Source organism: Natrix helvetica (assembly GCF_964273705.1).
Source record: "Natrix helvetica genome assembly, chromosome: 3".
Classification (NCBI taxonomy): domain Eukaryota; kingdom Metazoa; phylum Chordata; class Lepidosauria; order Squamata; family Natricidae; genus Natrix; species Natrix helvetica.
In genome coordinates, this window is record NC_138549.1 from 89,968,521 (window position 1) to 89,985,762 (window position 17,242).

Sequence of the window (17,242 nt, forward strand, 5' to 3'; positions counted from 1 at the left end):
GTTAGAAGAGATAAAATCAGCATCACAATAACATCTATAAAGGCATTGAAGATGGAATTAGATATAGAGAAGCAAGGAAGTCTTGCAAAATATCTCTGAACCTTGAAGGATGTCCCAATCTTGAAATAGTATACTAAAAGAGAAGCAGTAACATATTCCCCCCCCCCAAAAAAAAATTCAAACAAAAATGGAAGAGTACTGAAATGTTGTACAAGAAGTGATGTCAGCATTCCACAGACGATATCCCCTACTTACAATATTTCTACAACTAGAAACTGAAATTAGATCATCAATCTGGTCACTACACAAATTATCTGAATAAATATTAATATTTGGTAAAGAAGAATAAATAAAACTCTAACTAAACTATGCCAGAAAATCAGGAGAATGACAAGTTGGAAGAGGTCAACCCGTATACCAATAACAAAGAAAGGAGATTTAAACAGAATGTGCAATCTATCATACAAGATTCTTAATTTCACATGCTGGCAAAATAATGCTCAAAATTATGCAATGCATATTAAAAAGTCCTACACAGAAATGCAGATGTTCAAACTGGCTTTAGAAAAGGCCAAAGAACCTGAGACATTGCTGATGCATGCTTTATAATTGAGGAAGCAAATGAATATTGTTAAAAATTCAGCATGTACTTCATTGATTAGAGAAAAGACTTTAATTTTTAACTTTGAACTCTGCTTATATCTAGGCATATAATTTAAATTAATCCATTAAGCAAACAATAGTTAAGAAAGCCAGGTAAGCTAATTAACACGTTCTTACCTGCCAATTGCCAGTCAGATATAATTCCTTCTGGAGCTTGACAGTTCCTGCAGAGACATTGTTGAAAGAGTTACTGTGTATTTACAATACAAAATTATAGAACAAGAAAAGCTTATGAGAGTCATGTAGTCTGAACTCTCTAATTATGGTTAATAAGATTTAAATACCAATCTCAGCATGTCTGAAAAAGGTAATCCAAGGCACCATCTAGTGGCATGGTTTAATCACAGCATTTGTTTCTGCTAAACCCCAAAACTCTTGTTTCAATTCTTAAACACTTTAAATATACTGTAGATTAAGTACCACTGCATTTCTATCACACATACAGCTCACAACATACAGCCAGCTGTATCCAAGATATAGGGAAATAGAAACACTCTACCAGTGTCAAGCTCACTGTGACAAATTTTAAAAAGTCTGTTCTAAGTGGATATATGAAGCTACTGCTTCAAACTGCCAATCTTATTAACTAGTTCTTATTGACAGTGGCTGAGCCATTTTTTTGTATAGTACTCTGTGACTGAGCAGAATTGATAAACTTGTTAGCAGATCTATTGAAACTCAAAATTTTAGAGAATATACTTTATATACTGTTTTCTGTACTAGTCAATATTTATTACTAAATATTTACTGTTCAATAAAATTTCATCTTAGATTCACTGTTGTTTTACTAAGTTGGTAAAACATCTAAAAAAACCTGCTTAAAAAACTTTTTTAAATTGCCAATTTAAAATAAAAAATATTTCTAAACTTATGCCCACAGTTTTGTATCACTCTCCAGTGAAGTGAGTTGTAATTCATAACAAAAGTTCAATTCTTTAAAATTACCACGTTATTCTTAGTTGTTTCTCTATTTTGAAAAGTTTAAACTGCAACAAAAGAGAGCTTAGTTCTTGTTCATTCAAAAGATTCCTATTTTAGTAAAGAAATTATTTACAAATATTATTATTGTAGCAGCCCAACATTTTTGCAAGATACATAGTGTAGACTAGCATAAAATTTGGTGTTAGAATGAGCCTGGCAATAGGAAAGTGTTTTCATCTCTGTGATTCAGATATAAGGATAATTATAACAACTAAGTCAGTTTGGTCTAGTCTAGTGGTTAGGACATTTAACTAGAAACCAGAAAATTGTGAGTTCTGATCCCCACTTAGGTGTGAAATATTGGCTTTGGGTCAATCACTCTTTCCTAGCCTAACTCACCTCACAGAGTGGTTGTTGTGGAGAAAATAGGAGGAGGAAGGAGTGTATAGAGTTAGGCTTAGGTTATTCATAAAAATAATGAACTTCAGGGGAAAAAAACCACCTAAAATAAAAGTAAACATCTGCAACAGAGATAGTATTCAGCAGGTTCTGACCAGTTCTGGAGAACTGGTAGCAGAAATTTTGAGTAGTTCAGAGAATCGGTAAATACCACCTCTGACTGGCCCCGCCCCCATCTATTCTCTGCCTCCCGAGTCCCAGCTGATTGGGAGGAAATGAAGATTTTGCAGTAACCTTCCCCTGGAGTGGGGAGGGAATGGAGATTTTACAGTATCCTCCCCTTGCCACGCCCACCAAGCCACGCCCACAGAATTGGTAGAAAATTTTTTGAATCCCACCACTGGTCAAGCACTACCTGTATTCAGAAGTCTAGCCACCTGTCTTCTTTGAACAGTACTTTGCTTCCTCTCTTTTATGGCAGACAGAGTTCAGAATAGAGGTTGAACTAAAAAGTATCTAAAGCCTCTTTTGCCATAAACTAGGGACATGTCCGAATTGACTGAGTCCAGGTATTGCTTCAACGTCAGTCTTAAAAGAAACAAAATAAAATTATAATGAAGCAAAAGTTGTTCCTGAATTTTGAATCCCATCACTGATCTGCAACCTCATTTTTTATTAACTTATAAAATACCATTGCTAATCAACTAAAAAGTGCCCCAGACCACAGATCCTCACTTCTGGGCCTCGGGCTGGTACCGTTCTGTGACCTGTTAGGAATCAGGCCGCACAGCTGGAGGTGAATAGCGGGAAAGCGAGCGAAAATGACACCATCTCCCTCACCTGGTCTGTGGAAAAACTGTCTTCCACAAAACCAGTCCCTGGTGCCAAAAGTTTTAGTCTTTTAATAAATTTTAATTTTGGCCTCCACTCAAGATTTTATCAAGGCCTTCACAAATCTTTTAAGACCAACAGGAATCAAAGTTAATATAGTTGCTTCAGCTACATAAAGTGAAAACAAATTTATCTCTCAGCTTAGGGTGGTGAAAGTCCACATTTGTTACGCAACTTAACAAGTCAAACACAGAAAAGTTAAATAATAATGGGGCTAAAATTCAACCAAGCCTAACTCCATTTTTAGTTGATGCCGCAGATGTTAAATGACCCTGGGGAGCTGCCTCTGACTTTAAGCATCATGAAGAATGCAACCTAAGAATAGCCTTTTGACAATCAAAGAAGCTTTCAGCTTCTTCCAGAGTTTACTTTGATTAACCCAATCAAATACTGTCTACATTGAACAAGACTGTGGATGACGAAAGGCATTTTGCTATTAAATACAGGTAGTACACAATTTACAACCAACATAATTGGGACTGGAATTTCCATTGCTAGGCAATGCTGTTGTAGAGTGAGGTGTCACATGACAATTCTGGAAACTGTCATTAACCAAGAACCACGGGTCGTTAATTTATGACCACTCCAATCCAAGACCATTCCAGGCTTGGTCTCTTGTATCCCTGAGCCTCAGTAAGGGAAGGGACTGGCTCCACCCTTCTCCACCCTCACATCTTCTCCCCAGTTTTCGTCTTTGGGGCACCCTATCATGCAAGGCAGCAAGCAGTCCCCAACTGTCCAATTCTGGGACTTCTTACTACACCTTGGAAGTCAGTTACCCCAAGCCAGTTGTAGTTGCCATTGCTACCCTACACTCCGAGAACACCACTGCCCTGCACTCTACTGCGCTATATGACGTTTGTCGCCTTCTTACTCCTGCTGCCAATGAGGTGTACACGGCCTGGTTGCTGGGGCTGGGCTTTATGCTTAAAAAAAAGCCAAAAGGAGCTCTGGTCTGTCAGAGTTTGTTGCAGAAATCAAATCCAGAAAGCACACACAGGTAACTGATTCAGCATGATTCATTAACTTCTCTTTATATACATAACAACACATGAGACATATATACAATATCAAGAGTGGTTCTTCCAACGTGGTAGAGAACAGAAATAGCAAGTACAAACACAGCACAAAATGGAAGCACAAAATGGAGAAGGCAGAATGGAAGAGGGAGAAGCTATTGCCCTCAAGCTTATATACAGAACAGTTAAGCCACCCCTGGGCTCCAAACTGTCTCTTATGGCCCTATACAACAAATACTATGTTTCAGTTACCAAACAGTCCCCCGTTGGCTGACCTGTTGCTATGTCCTATTCCAGTTCATGAATACACTCTGACATGGCCTATAAGTCTGTAACATAAAAGGGATGTTTTGTGTGCCATGGCTCTGGGGCCTTTTTTTCCTTTTTCTACAGCGAGAAATTCATCTCCAGCCTGTCTCAGCAGACAGGCCAGGCCAGGCACATCTCATCAGGAACAAGAGCAGGAACAGCAAAAGTCAGATCGGGTGGCAAAGCACAGGGTGCCAAAAGGGCATAGATGAGAGACCATAAATGGATGGGAGGAGCCCCTATAGTAGTAAGTGTGGGCTGCCAAGCTCCCCAATCTTGGTCATGTGACTGCAGGGGAACTGCAGTGGCTGGGCACAGGTTATAAGGTCAGTGCTGGTGTAACTTTGAGCAGTTGAGGACTACCTATATTGAATGGCACTACATTGATCAATAGTGCAGTAGTCCTCCTGGAAGCCAACCAGTTCCTCCAGCAGATTTTCTCTGCTCCCTAATCTTCTAATAAATATAATGCACTAAAGACGTTGCACGGGTTGTATTAACTGATTAGCCAGTGATTTGTTGCAACAGCTCTCTCCTTTCAAATTAAGACTATATGTGCAAACTTCAAATCCTCAATATCCGATCATGCTTTCAACTAAATATTAACAGTGAAGCCGTGATAGCTGCCCATTAGTCTGAATTATTTATTCAGGAGGAATTAAGTCTCTGTCTGCACATAATATCATAATTGGACAATTAGGTCATTAACCTCTGTGGAGGCTTGTAGAAGATAAAGTTGATGGAAACATGCAAGAACTGTTGCCAGGATGACAAGGGATAAAATGACAAATTTTAAATCCACAACAGAAAGATATCTGGAAGCAGTTTTCAGACAGATACCTCCCTAATTCACTGAACTATAAGTATGAGGAGGAGTTACAACATAATTAGACTTGCAAGATTCTATTATTATCTCAAGAAATCTCAAGAAAAGTAGTTTTAGCTTTTTACGCAATTGTACCTACTGGGGCTGACAAGACCAAACCCATAAGTCCTTTATACAGTACCTACATTTTCTGATTCATCATTATATAATTGTTTCTCTGAAGCCTCAGATGAAATGCAGTGATAAACAGGAAATGGGGCATTTTGTAAGTGGTTTGCTGCAATGTGCTGAAAGTGAAATGAGTTCTTATTGCTTATACAAGATATGACCCAAGCATCCTAAATGGAGATACTTAATATAATATTTATATTTGTATTAAAATCACCAACTATTTTTGAGGTTCCTCAAGAGGTGAAATAAGTTTTATCTGGACAAATATTGAATTATATGGAATGAGAACAAATTTAAATCTTCAGTTCCAAAGTGTAGCAAGGAATGAAGAAACAGAAGTGAAGGAAACATAATGCTGCTTATTGAACAACATAAACCATACAATGCTGTAAACTGATTGCATTTATTCATATGCGGGTTTCATCCAGAAACTGCAATAAATAATCAAAAGTAATAAAGAACTGGAGTAATAAAAAGAACAGAGATTTCTCCACAAATATATTACCAGTTTGCCAATTTCTTCATAGGAATAAAGAAATAAAGAAAACGAGAAAAATAACCTCTAGAGATGGGATAAACATTTACAGTATATACATTTACATACCTAAAGCTGAGATCTACAAAATATTTGGAACAGAACTGATCTGAATACATTCAGAATACATTCTGAATGAAAAGTAGCTGTTCTGAGCTTTTGGAAATATTTTTGAAGTATTTTGGCCTCAAAATGAGTGTTATGTACTGAGGACATAATATCAAAGTCCTCTAAAATGGATATTTCCAACACACACAAAGAGACAAGCTTTAAAATTCCTGAAGACGTTACCTCTAGATGTGACTATGAGAAAGTTCCATTTATTACCTGTTAAGAGCTAGTATTTGTGGCTATCCACTGTAGACTAGAAGATGCCCCATCTAGGACCATATTAATAATATGATAAATAATTTTGCTGCGAAACTGTCTACACCGAAAGTTTCTTATCTAGTAGTCTGGGACATTAAAAATATACGAGTTAATCAATGTAAAAGGCATTTGGGCAATCTTGATCAAGGAAGAATGTACTAAACATAGGAAATGTACCAGCCTCACAAGCAAGTGGGCGCACAGCTCTAGGAATAGCTCATCTGGTCATTAGTAAAGCAAGTCTTGCAAACACATATATTACAATTCCGGAAAATAACTGCAATGTGTTAAAAGTGGAGTATAAATTTATTAAAGTAAAAACACGAAATAAATTTGCTTCCATTATTTCTGACAAGGCAAATATATATTTTTAGTCTTTGTGTACAAATAGACAAATAAGTTATTTCTACAATCTGTATATTTTTGTAGGTGTGCTAGATTATGCTCTTTACTGGGCAAAGTTAGGGATTACAGGCTACGTTCCCTCTAAGGTGTGCGGCTGCGCTAGCGCGCAGGTGGCAAGAAAACACCGCGCAGCAGTTTTCAACTGCCGCACAGTGATTTCTATTGCCACAGGCTTTGGAAGCTGAGGAGGTCCTTTGCAGGCAGCTAGAACGGGCCGCCTGCAAAGGACTTCCCCAGACTTGCTTTGAGGAGCACGGGGCGACTGAGGCTAGTTGTGAAGCCCCAAAGCCCCCACCGCCACCGGAAGAACTGCTGCCACCTCCTCCTCCTCCTCCTCCTCTAACAGGCAGCACTGCCGGATTTGCCGCCCGGCGCTGCGGCTGAGATGAAGCCGCCAAGCTCCAGCCGGCATCTCCGCGCGTGGCAGCGGCGCCTCCCCTCTGATCGGAGCACCTGAGCTCAGCGCTGGGTTACCCCTGCCTGCCCCCTCCTCCTCCTCCGCCGTGCTTTTGAAGAGCCATGAGGCTGCGGGAGACAGTAGGAAGGCGGGGAGGGAGCAGGGGGAAAAAAAGCCTCATGGTTCTTCAAAAGCACGGAGGAGGAGGAGCGGGCACGGGTTACCCAGCGCTGAGCTCAGGAGCAAATCTGGTGGTGCTGTTGGAGGAGGAGGAGGTAGCAGCAGTTATTCTGGTGGCAACTCGTCGGCAACTTCAGCAGCAGTCCTGCCCACAATGAAGAAAGCAGAGATGGAGCAGATCCACGCAGATGACGTCACCGCAACATGACTGGAGGAGGAATTCTGGGAGTTGAAGTCCACAAGTGTTAAAGCTGTCAGGTTTGAAGAGCTCTGCATTTTTTTTCTAGGGGTGGAAGGGTCTTGTAACTTGACAGCTTTAAGACTTCCATGCTTCAAATGCCAGAGTTCCTGAGCCAACAGGACTGGAGGAGAAATTCTGGGAGTTGAAGTCCACAAATCTTAAAGCTGTCAGGTTTGAAGACCCCTGGGGTTTTTTTTCCCTAAAGGGTTAGGGGTGCAAGGGTCTTGTAACTTGACAGCTTTAAGAGTTGCGTGCTTCAAATGCCAGAGTTTCTGAGCCAACATTTTGATTGCTAAGCAGGAGCGTTGTTAAGTGATACTGATATTATATAACACTTTGAATTAAGCGGGTACCTTGAAGAAACATAACTTTTGAGTTTCAAATAATACTGATTTCGTTGTTGTCTTAGGTGACATCTATGAAAAAAATTCGGGTGCTCAGGCATGAAAATGTGCCGCTCAAACACTATACTTTTCTGCTCACATCGAAAAAAAATTAGAGGGAACATTGATTACAGGTAGTCCTTGCTTAGAAATCACAATTGGGATTGGCAATTTCAACTAAATTCTGGGGTCACTAAGTGGAAAAACATTTGACCACAATGGGCTAACAATGTCACTTCCCATTTGGTCAGTAAACGAATCATCCCCGTAATTAAGCAAGACATGACCACAAGTTTAAATTTTACCTACATCTTCTTCATTAACCTTGATTGTCAGAAGCTGTTTGAGAAAGACACAAATGGCGATCATGTGACTACAGGATGCTGCGAAGGACATAAATGTAAGAATAGGTTGTGCGGTTTTACACTGTTGTAACTTCAAATGGTCATTAAATGAAGCAGTTTATAAGCAACAACTACCTGTAGTTGTATTAGATTATGTTCTTTATTGGACAGATTACAGATTTGTTTCTTTAATCATCAGACTTAAAGGGTATTATAAATGAGAAAGCATTAATGTCCACCTGCAATCAGAATCCAGGTAAATAGTACCAGATTGGATTTAAATGGATGCTTTAGTAACATGGACTGGTTGAAATGTCACTATAGTTTAATACAGTATATAGAAATGAAATAGCATAGTGTCTAGATATACTATGTTTCTTGACTTAACTATAATTCATCAAGGAAATGCATCAAGGAAAAATTAAAATCCATCAAGGAAATTGTAAGCATTGCTAGGAATATAAAAAAAAATAGTTATCTTTTCCAACCTTCTGTATTTTAATTGCATTTCTGTTCTTACTTAGCTTGACTTAGAGCAGTGGTGTCAAACTCAATTTCATTGAGGGCCACATCAGGGCTGTGGTTGACCTCAGTGGGCTGGGTGGGCATGGCCAAATGGGTGGACGTGGCCATCTTGATGCCACTCCCCAAACTGCTGGCATGTTTCCTCTTCGCACTGGGTAGACCGGGCCAAAGCTATGCTGGCCCGATTTTTCCTTTTTACATTGGGTAGACCAGCACAGCCCTGTGGGCCGGATCTGACCACATCATAGGCTGGATGTGGCCTGTGGGCCTTGAGTTTGACACCCCTGATTTAGAGATTTGTGTTGTTGATTATAAATACAGCTTGACAATTTGTATGAAGTTAAACACATTTCAAACTTCAGCTACATACACTATTTTTTTTCTTAAAAGTTTATCTTATAAAAAGACAACAGCACATATTTGTTTCAGTTCAATATTTCATATTTTTCAAACATATTGCATGATCACTCTTTCTTTGCCATGCTTAGTTTTGCTGACAGACCGTTAAACAAAATAACATTTGCTAAGAAAGGAATGTTTGATGAGCATGAAAATAAATTTATTGTTATACCGTAATTAGTATGGAGAAATGTTATGCTGGCCATAGGATTCTCCGATATTTATATTTCCTCCACTTCCTATTCAGTTGAATAATAGGTTCTTGATTATGTTAATATGTGCCATCAAGTCAGTGTCAACTCTTGGCGACCACATAGCTATTTTCCCATGATGACCTATCCCTAACATTCAGGTTTTCCAGTGGTGTACCCATCACCACAGTAACTGAGTCCATCCACCTTGCTAGCTGGTCTTCCTTTTCTCTTTCCTTCCACCCTTTCCAGCATCAGAGCCTTCTCCAGAGAGCTAGGTCATTGCATAATGTGTCTGAAGTATAATCATTTGAGTCTGATCATTTGTGCCTCAATGAAAACTCTGGCTTGAGTTGTGTAATTATCTGTTGGTTTTCTTGGCTCTCCATGCATTCTTGAGAGTCTTTTCCAATACCCAAACTCAACACTCTATCTGGCTTCTTCAACCTTCTAATTTCATTTCCATAAAGTATCACATGGAATACCATTGCCTACGCTATTCTGATACGTGTACGGATAGATTACACCAAGGCATATAAATATCCTTGCCAAGGCCTTCATGATTACAAAAACAAGTGCTAATTATGTGGCATGTTTCTTAACTGCTTGTTTCATTATTGTTGAGGGTTTGATGTATCAAGAATCTATCTACCACTTCAAAACTACACTCAAGTTCTTTCAATCTAGTTTAGCCTAATTTATATTCTGCATATGGGTTGAATAAATAAGAACAGAGGAGACAGCCTTGTTCCATTACTCTGCCTATCGGTTTCACTGCGTTGTACTGTGTGGCTTCCTGATCAGTATATAGCTTTGTATAAGGACAATGAGATGTTCTAGGATTTCCCATTTTGCTAAGCACATTCCAAAAGCTTGAGGTGAACAAGACAATTAAAAGCCTTTTAATAATCAATGAAGCACATACTAATTTGGATTTGGTTCCTTTGCATTTCTCAATTATCCAGCATGTATCAGGAATAATGATTACTGTTTGTGGGTCTTTTCTAAAGCCAGTGTGAAGGTCAGGCATCTCTTTTTGATGACCCTAAACATTATTTTGTTAATATGTGAAATTAATAATATTATAAGATTGTTAGCACACTCTAGCAAGTTTCCTTGCTATTGTATTGCATCATAGAATGGGCACTGTGTCATTCTCCAGGTTTGCTGGCGTATCTTGGTTAGAACTTTAATGCTTTGGGTAAAATTGTGCTTAGTGCTATGTATGGAATTGTTGATCTTCTCTGTCCTGACAACTGGAGATTGTAAAAAAAAAGGGTTTGGCTCTTAACTAAATCTAGCAACTTTTATTGTATTACTAGACAACCTGTAACCTGTTGGGTCATGCCTGTAGAGATATTTCCTTACCTTCAATAATTGCAAAATGTCTAATGTACTTCTTCACTAGAACAGTTGGGATGCATTCAGAGATGTATCTGCCTGGAAAGCAATCCATACAATCAGCAGCTCAGGAAAATGTTTTATGATATTTAGTATTATGTCATAAACTATTTTAAGATAATTTTATGTCATAAAATCTTTTATAAAATTTACTGAATTTCAATTCCACAGGAGTCATGGATTCCAGATTTTGGGCACATTCTGAAAGTTAGCCTATGTAAAATACCGTGGCTCAAAAATTATTGTCCTAAGATGCACTATTTCATCCAATTAAAGGTTATAGGAGCAAGAGTTTTAGTAATATACAGATTTTACTTTGACTCTCCTCCTAGTTATTATATATTAATATCACTACTAAACTACAAAGAGTCATTCTCAGTTCCTACTCTCCGCCCATGTATATCCATATATTTCAGAATATTATGCACAGGGGTGAAATGCTACTGGTTTGCACCAGTTCGTGGGAACCGATAGAGATGATTCTCATAGGTTCTGCAAACCGGTAGTAAAAAGTGCTTTAAAAAGTGGGGGGGGGGAAGGTTCCCATGATTGCACGGCACAGCTGAACCTTTTTTTTCACTTCTTAAACCATTTTTTACTACTGGTTTGGGTGAATAGGCAGTAAAAAATGCTTTAAATTTTTTAAAAACTTGGTCACGCCCACCAAGTCACATGACACCCCCCCAAGACATGCCCACAAAACCGGTGGCAAAAAAATTTACATTTCACCACTGATTATGCATGTTAGGGATTTATTTGCTAATCTTATAAACTGCCACTGTTATACTAACTCAATTCTAATTGAGACATTTTTTAAAAAATCCCTCTGGTTAAAAGTTGAATATTAGGGAGCACTACACTAAATAGTTCATAAAACAACTTACAGAAAAGCTTAGCTAAAAGACTGACTATGATTAAAGGAAGTTGTTCATGATAAAAAGAGGCACAAAGCCATATGTAGCAACTCTATAATGTTAATTCTGCTTTTCTACACAGGTATTATAACAGTTTTATGCTAATATTTATTCCAGAAAAATTTTCACTTTTTAACATTACCTTAGCTAGTTTAAGCATTTCAGGATGAAAGCATTTTCAAGCATATTCTTAACCTTCCTGAATGCTTATGAAAAAAGCAGGAAACACAGTAGGTTCAATCAAAAATATAATTATTTTTTCTACTTGATTCATTGTCATTCTATCAGTCCAGTCACTAGTTAAAAGGTTCCCAAATCTGTCCATTTAATTTAGATTTTATTCAGCTTTCTTGGTCAGTTTCAGCTTGACTATGTATTATAAATTACTTTTTTCATGTATAAAAAACAACATGTTCACTTTATAATCTATCTACATCGTAATAATATTAGTGTTTAGAATTACATGCAACAAAAACTGGACTGATATGTCACAGAAGCATATTTTATGAACAGAGCAGAGAAATAGTATTGATCTGACAGAAGAAAGGCCATTGACATTTACAACACTTGCATTACTACAAATAATAAAATAGGAAGAACTCAAGTAGAGTCCATCTGCCTATTTCTTACCCTAAGAATGATCATCAAAATAGGTTCAAACGTACTTTTCCATTATCAACAGCAAAAGGAAGCTAAAGGCAGTTAAATAAAAACCAGCTTCAAAGTCTTTGCTGACATATCATATAATTCCATTAAGCACAAGAAGCAGGACCTATTCTATTGTCGTAGCAAAATATTGAAATGTTATCTCAATGTTACATCTATAATTTTTAATATGCAGCAACATTCAGCTTTGTCTTTAAAGTTTTTTAGCCCAGATTTTTTTTAGAAATGTTTTCTGATACTTTTATGTAATCATAGTTATATTGCAAATAATTCTTGGTGTCTTGAGTAGAATCATATGCAAGTATATATGCATATATTTATTTGATAAATTAAAGACCCAATAAGTTTGATGTCAGCAAAAACAAAACAAGGATCTATCTATGTAGAAGTTTCAGGTTCAAAGAAGAGCCATGCTCCTACACTCAACAATTAGCCAACTAGAAGTTATGATCATAATAGATAGTCCTCAACTTACAATAGCTCATTTAGTGACCGTTCGAAGTTACAACGGCATTGGAAAAAAAGCTACTTATAATTGTTTTTTACACATATGAACGTTGCAGCATCCCCATGATTACATGATTAAAATTCAGATGCTTGGCAACTGACTCATATTTATGATGGTTATAGTGACCCGGGTCACTTAATCACCTTTTGCAACCTTCTGACAAGGAAAGCCAGTGGGGAAGCCAGATTCACTTAGGAGCCAATTGTTACTAACTTAACAACTTAGCAGTGATCCACTTAACAAATGTGACAAGAAAGGTTGTAAAGTGGGGCAAAATTCACATAACAAATGTCTCACTTAGGAACAGAAATTTTGAGCTCAATTGTAGTAGTAACTCAAAGACTGCTTGTAATCATGTCCTAGTGCTTTTACTTAAATACAAAATTATCAGGCCAGCTTTATTCCCTTTTATTATCTTCTTCAGACAGATCTGAAAGGCACGTCAGAAGATGTGGTTAGATATTGTTGGAATTCAACTAAATGAAAAAGCATGTCAAGAATAATAAAATGCTTGGCATGGGTGGAAGATAGATGTATTTGCAATTGTCACCTAGGAAAGACATTTTACTCAGATGGCACTGTGGCTTTTAGTGTCTATAAATTCCACTCTAATCACCAGTTAGCTTTCTTCTGGGAACACTTCTTTCCAAATAAGCAGTAAATGCCACATTATGCCAAGCTAACAGGCTACCCTTTTTCTTAGCAATGTTCTTTCTTACCCAGTAGCTGACTTGTGAATTTTTCATATCAAATATGCCTGATTTACAGGTTCTGAACCACTATATACACAAATGGTAAAAGTGTTTATGTTGGAATTGAGTATTCAAAGCATCAGGGCTGACAATTATTATTTATTATTATTTAGCCTTTGATGAGAACAGGACAGAAGAGAAACAAACATGTACAGAGATCACATAATTATAAGTAAAACTTCTATTAGGGTATGGTAGTGGTCTCATAACTAGATGTCCAGTTCAGCTATCAAAATGATCGCTTCTGGTGTTGTTTCATGCATATCTTCTAGGGATCAAGAGAACGCACGTTGTGGGCAATCTTGCACAATAAGTTTAATAAGGGGGCAACAGTCACCTGTATCCGTATTCCTCAATCTACAGGTACTCCCTGGGCAGTGCTAAATGGGTGACAACGACCAGATGCAGCCATACTGCTCTTTTGGGCCTCATGACCATAACAAACACAAGTGCATAAAATCAAATAGGGTTGACAATAAAAGGCATAGATAATATTTCTCTTATTCTAAAGCCTATTAAAATAAAAATATATGGATGTAGGAATTTAAAGAAGGTGATAGAGTAGGTAAACATTACTGGAGAATTAATCCCTGATCCCATGCAGAATAGCAATTACAGAAAAATGGAATAGACACATTTTTTCTATTTCTTTTTATTACATACAATTTAGGATGGAGTAGTCTTTGATTCTAATGGACAGTGAATCAAAAATGCTTTGGAATGCTGCTTAATTCTCCAGAGAGTAAAATAATTTTCAAAGCATTTTTGAGAATTTTGATAAAACTATTGTCTGTTTTATATTGAAAGAATTGATTGGCGTTAGATGTTTCAGTCATAAATTGCCAGGAATAGATTTTAGGTGGAATAATCTTTACTGCAATGAAGTGCAAATTGTTCACTTTGTATCAGTTCTCTAATTACCAAGAAGCAGTTAAAACTCAGATAGAATGCATTTAAATATCAAGTTCACCTAATTAAGATTTGGACTAGGATTTTTAATCTTATTTGAAGGATTTTTAATCTAGCAATTTATTTAGCCATATCTTGGATTTACTAGAGAAGTAAAAAATGAACAAAGCTTCCAATTTAAAGTATGGCTATTTATTATTATTCCTTCAATAGATAAATATTTACATAAGTGGCTTTGTTCCTTGGAACCAGAAAATAGATAATTTTTATAATAGGATTCCTGCTGTAAAGGACTCCTGATAGCTTATTTCTTAAAAAGATAGAAAAGAGGTAATCAAACAATGTGTTAACAAAAATCTTAATTACAGAGTTAATTAACTATGTGGCTTTTGGACAATCACCCTCTCTCTGGCCAACCCCTTCGCAGGGTTGTTGGGAGAAAGAAGGGAATCCTATGTATGTCACCTTGAGCTTATGAATAATAGAATGTAAATCTAATAAATTATATTAATATAATGTATATATTAATATTAATTATATTAAAATCTAGCAATCAAATATTGCTGTTATTTTCTTACAAAATCTTTATTATTGTATGCCTCACAGTCACTGTGTCAGGCAACCATATGCATTTAATAAATATTTTACAGTTTACAGTTTTTAAGTCAATTATGACTCAGAAAATCATAATAACTATATCTGCTATAATAACCAGAGACAAACTTTTGTGTGAACCCAGTTAAGACAACATGGCCAGCTCGAAGTATTAGATATTACAGAAATTTTGATCATAGCATATTAGCAGGGAATGTCCCATTCAAAATAAATTAATCCAGTCAGTAAAAAATAAGATTTAGCTTGTCATCTTTCAACGATCAGGAATCTACGGGCACCTTTTCCAACTGACAAGTTTGAACAGTTCACAAAAGCTTGCGCCTTTTTAAGGTATATATATATTTAGTCTGAAAAGGTGCTAGCGGGCTCCACTTGATTTTGAGTTGCTATATACAGGGCTCTTCCACAGTGCCTGTGATCAGTAAGGACTTTGTCTAAAATAAAAAAAAACACTCCAAATTGTGAGCGAAGCATGTTTATATATATTTGGTATGTTTTAGAAACAAACATTCTTAGGCCAAGACAGCTGCTTCTGCTATTGTAAGAAATGGCTGTCTTCACAGCATGGCCTCATGCTTCTGTCGGTAACAAATAACTCTGATAAGTGCTTCCCTCTGATCTCTGTTAGCAGTAACTGGTCTCAGCTACTTCAGAACCAGAAAAGCAGAACTTTTCATTATCAGTAATGAATTAACGTATCAGTAAAGGAGAAAGTCTTTTCATGAAAGCCAATCCCCCCCCCTTTTAAAAAAAAGCCACCCCCTTTTCAGCCTACAGTCCACACTTATCAGAGCTGAAGCAATCTACGCCAGGTGTCTTAATGCTGTATTTGTATCCCACCCTTTATTATTTTTAAAATAATCCAAGACAGCGACTATAGCTAATTATTCCTTCCTCCTTCTAGTTTCCCCACAACCACCCTGGGAGAGGAGCTGGGCTGAGAGTCTCAAAGTCACCCAGCCGGCTTTCATTATGCCTAAAAGGGGGACTAGAACACACAGGCTCCCGTTTCCTAAGCTTGGTGCTTTAACCACTAGATCATACTAAAGTAGCCTTTAACAATTCACCAGAAGTTGCGACAGGCAAGCCATTAAAAGTAAACCATCTCCATTCGCTGGAAAGTCTATGGAGATTCTCTGTTATCCAGGTCATGTTGTCCCAAAGGTGTTTTTTCCAGAGGCAACTGGACTTTCTGGTTTTTCTTTGAAGACGTTTCGCTTCTCATCCACGAAGCTTTGAAGAAGCCAAAGAAAAACAAGTCCAGTTTTTCTCCAGAAAAAAGAAATCCAGTTACCTCTTGAAAAAGCACCTTTGGGATTCGCTGGAAAGGGAAAGGCACTTAACCCATGCCCAGATTCCTAAGTTTTAGACGCCAGTAAGGACCCGGTTTGACAGCTTAATAAAGCACGGGGAAGAAGAAGAAGAAAAACACTCATTGGGGATTGAGAAAGACTTGCAAGGAGGAGAGGTAGTCAATTTCTCCACCACCTCCTCCCACAAGGGTGGAAGATCCCTGCAGAAAGAACAAATGTCAGGAACTTGCACTAAGCTCCCCACCTAAGAGAGAAAGGGCGGAAACTCAACCTTTAATCGTCACGCCGCAAACGTCAGGTGAGCCATCCCAGGTCCGGCGCCTTCTCTTCCACTGCCCGACTTCCAGTCTCGCTTACCGTCGATTCTAACCGCCGCCTTGCGACACCCGGACAAGCCTGCCACCGGGCGCGCACGCACGCTTGGGCCGCCCGGCTCCTCCACGACGCTCTCCCACGGCCGCGGAAAGGCGAAAGGAAAGCGAGCCGCCAAAGAGGGGGGGGGGAAATAAATTTAAAAGGGGCGGGGCTTAAGAGCCGGCTTCGACCAGAGGCTCGGCGGCTCAGACTCCGCCCTATTCCTTTGTCACGTCACCGGCTGCCGTCCGCCAATGGGATTCTCGCTGGGGGAACCGCTGACTGGGCGCAAAGGGAAGCGCGAGGCAGAACCCGCGGAGGCGGGGGAGGGAGGAGGGAGGGGGGAGGGGGGAAAGGGGAGCGAATAATAAAAGGGGCGGGACCGAAGGGAGAAAACAAAAGGGAGTGTTGGCTTTTTTCTTCGCCTCAGAACGGAGGCGGCTGCGGCTGCCGTCCCCGTTTCGGCTTCGCAAAGGCGGGCGGAGCTCGAACGCGCTTCAAGTGTCCTGACATGACCTTGTCAGTTCTTTTGTTGTTGTTGTTGCTTTAGAAAGATGCAATAAGCTTCACTGAGCACACTGGGGGCTTTTTCTCCCAAGCAGGCGCGTCCTGTATTTAGGTACCTGGCCTTCCTTTGATGTC

The 17,242-nt window shown here is 38.5% G+C and overlaps 1 protein-coding gene across 9 annotated transcripts in view; it reads right to left on the reverse strand.

Moving 5' to 3' along the window:
* Positions 1-16,735, reverse strand: part of LRRC8B (leucine rich repeat containing 8 VRAC subunit B) — a 40,142-nt gene extending 23,407 nt beyond the window's left edge. The window contains exons 1-4 of one of the 9 annotated variants that reach the window (XM_081946084.1): positions 16,518-16,729; positions 10,537-10,608; positions 8,019-8,092; positions 781-827 (exon numbers count right to left, since the gene is read on the reverse strand). The gene's annotated coding sequence lies outside the window, so the exon portion shown is untranslated. Of the gene's footprint in view, positions 1-780; positions 828-8,014; positions 8,093-10,536; positions 10,609-16,490 lie in introns of all 9 variants that reach the window. The other 8 variants (XM_081946086.1, XM_081946087.1, XM_081946082.1 and 5 more) reach the window with 8 other exon arrangements.
* Positions 16,736-17,242: the final 507 nt, after the last annotated feature.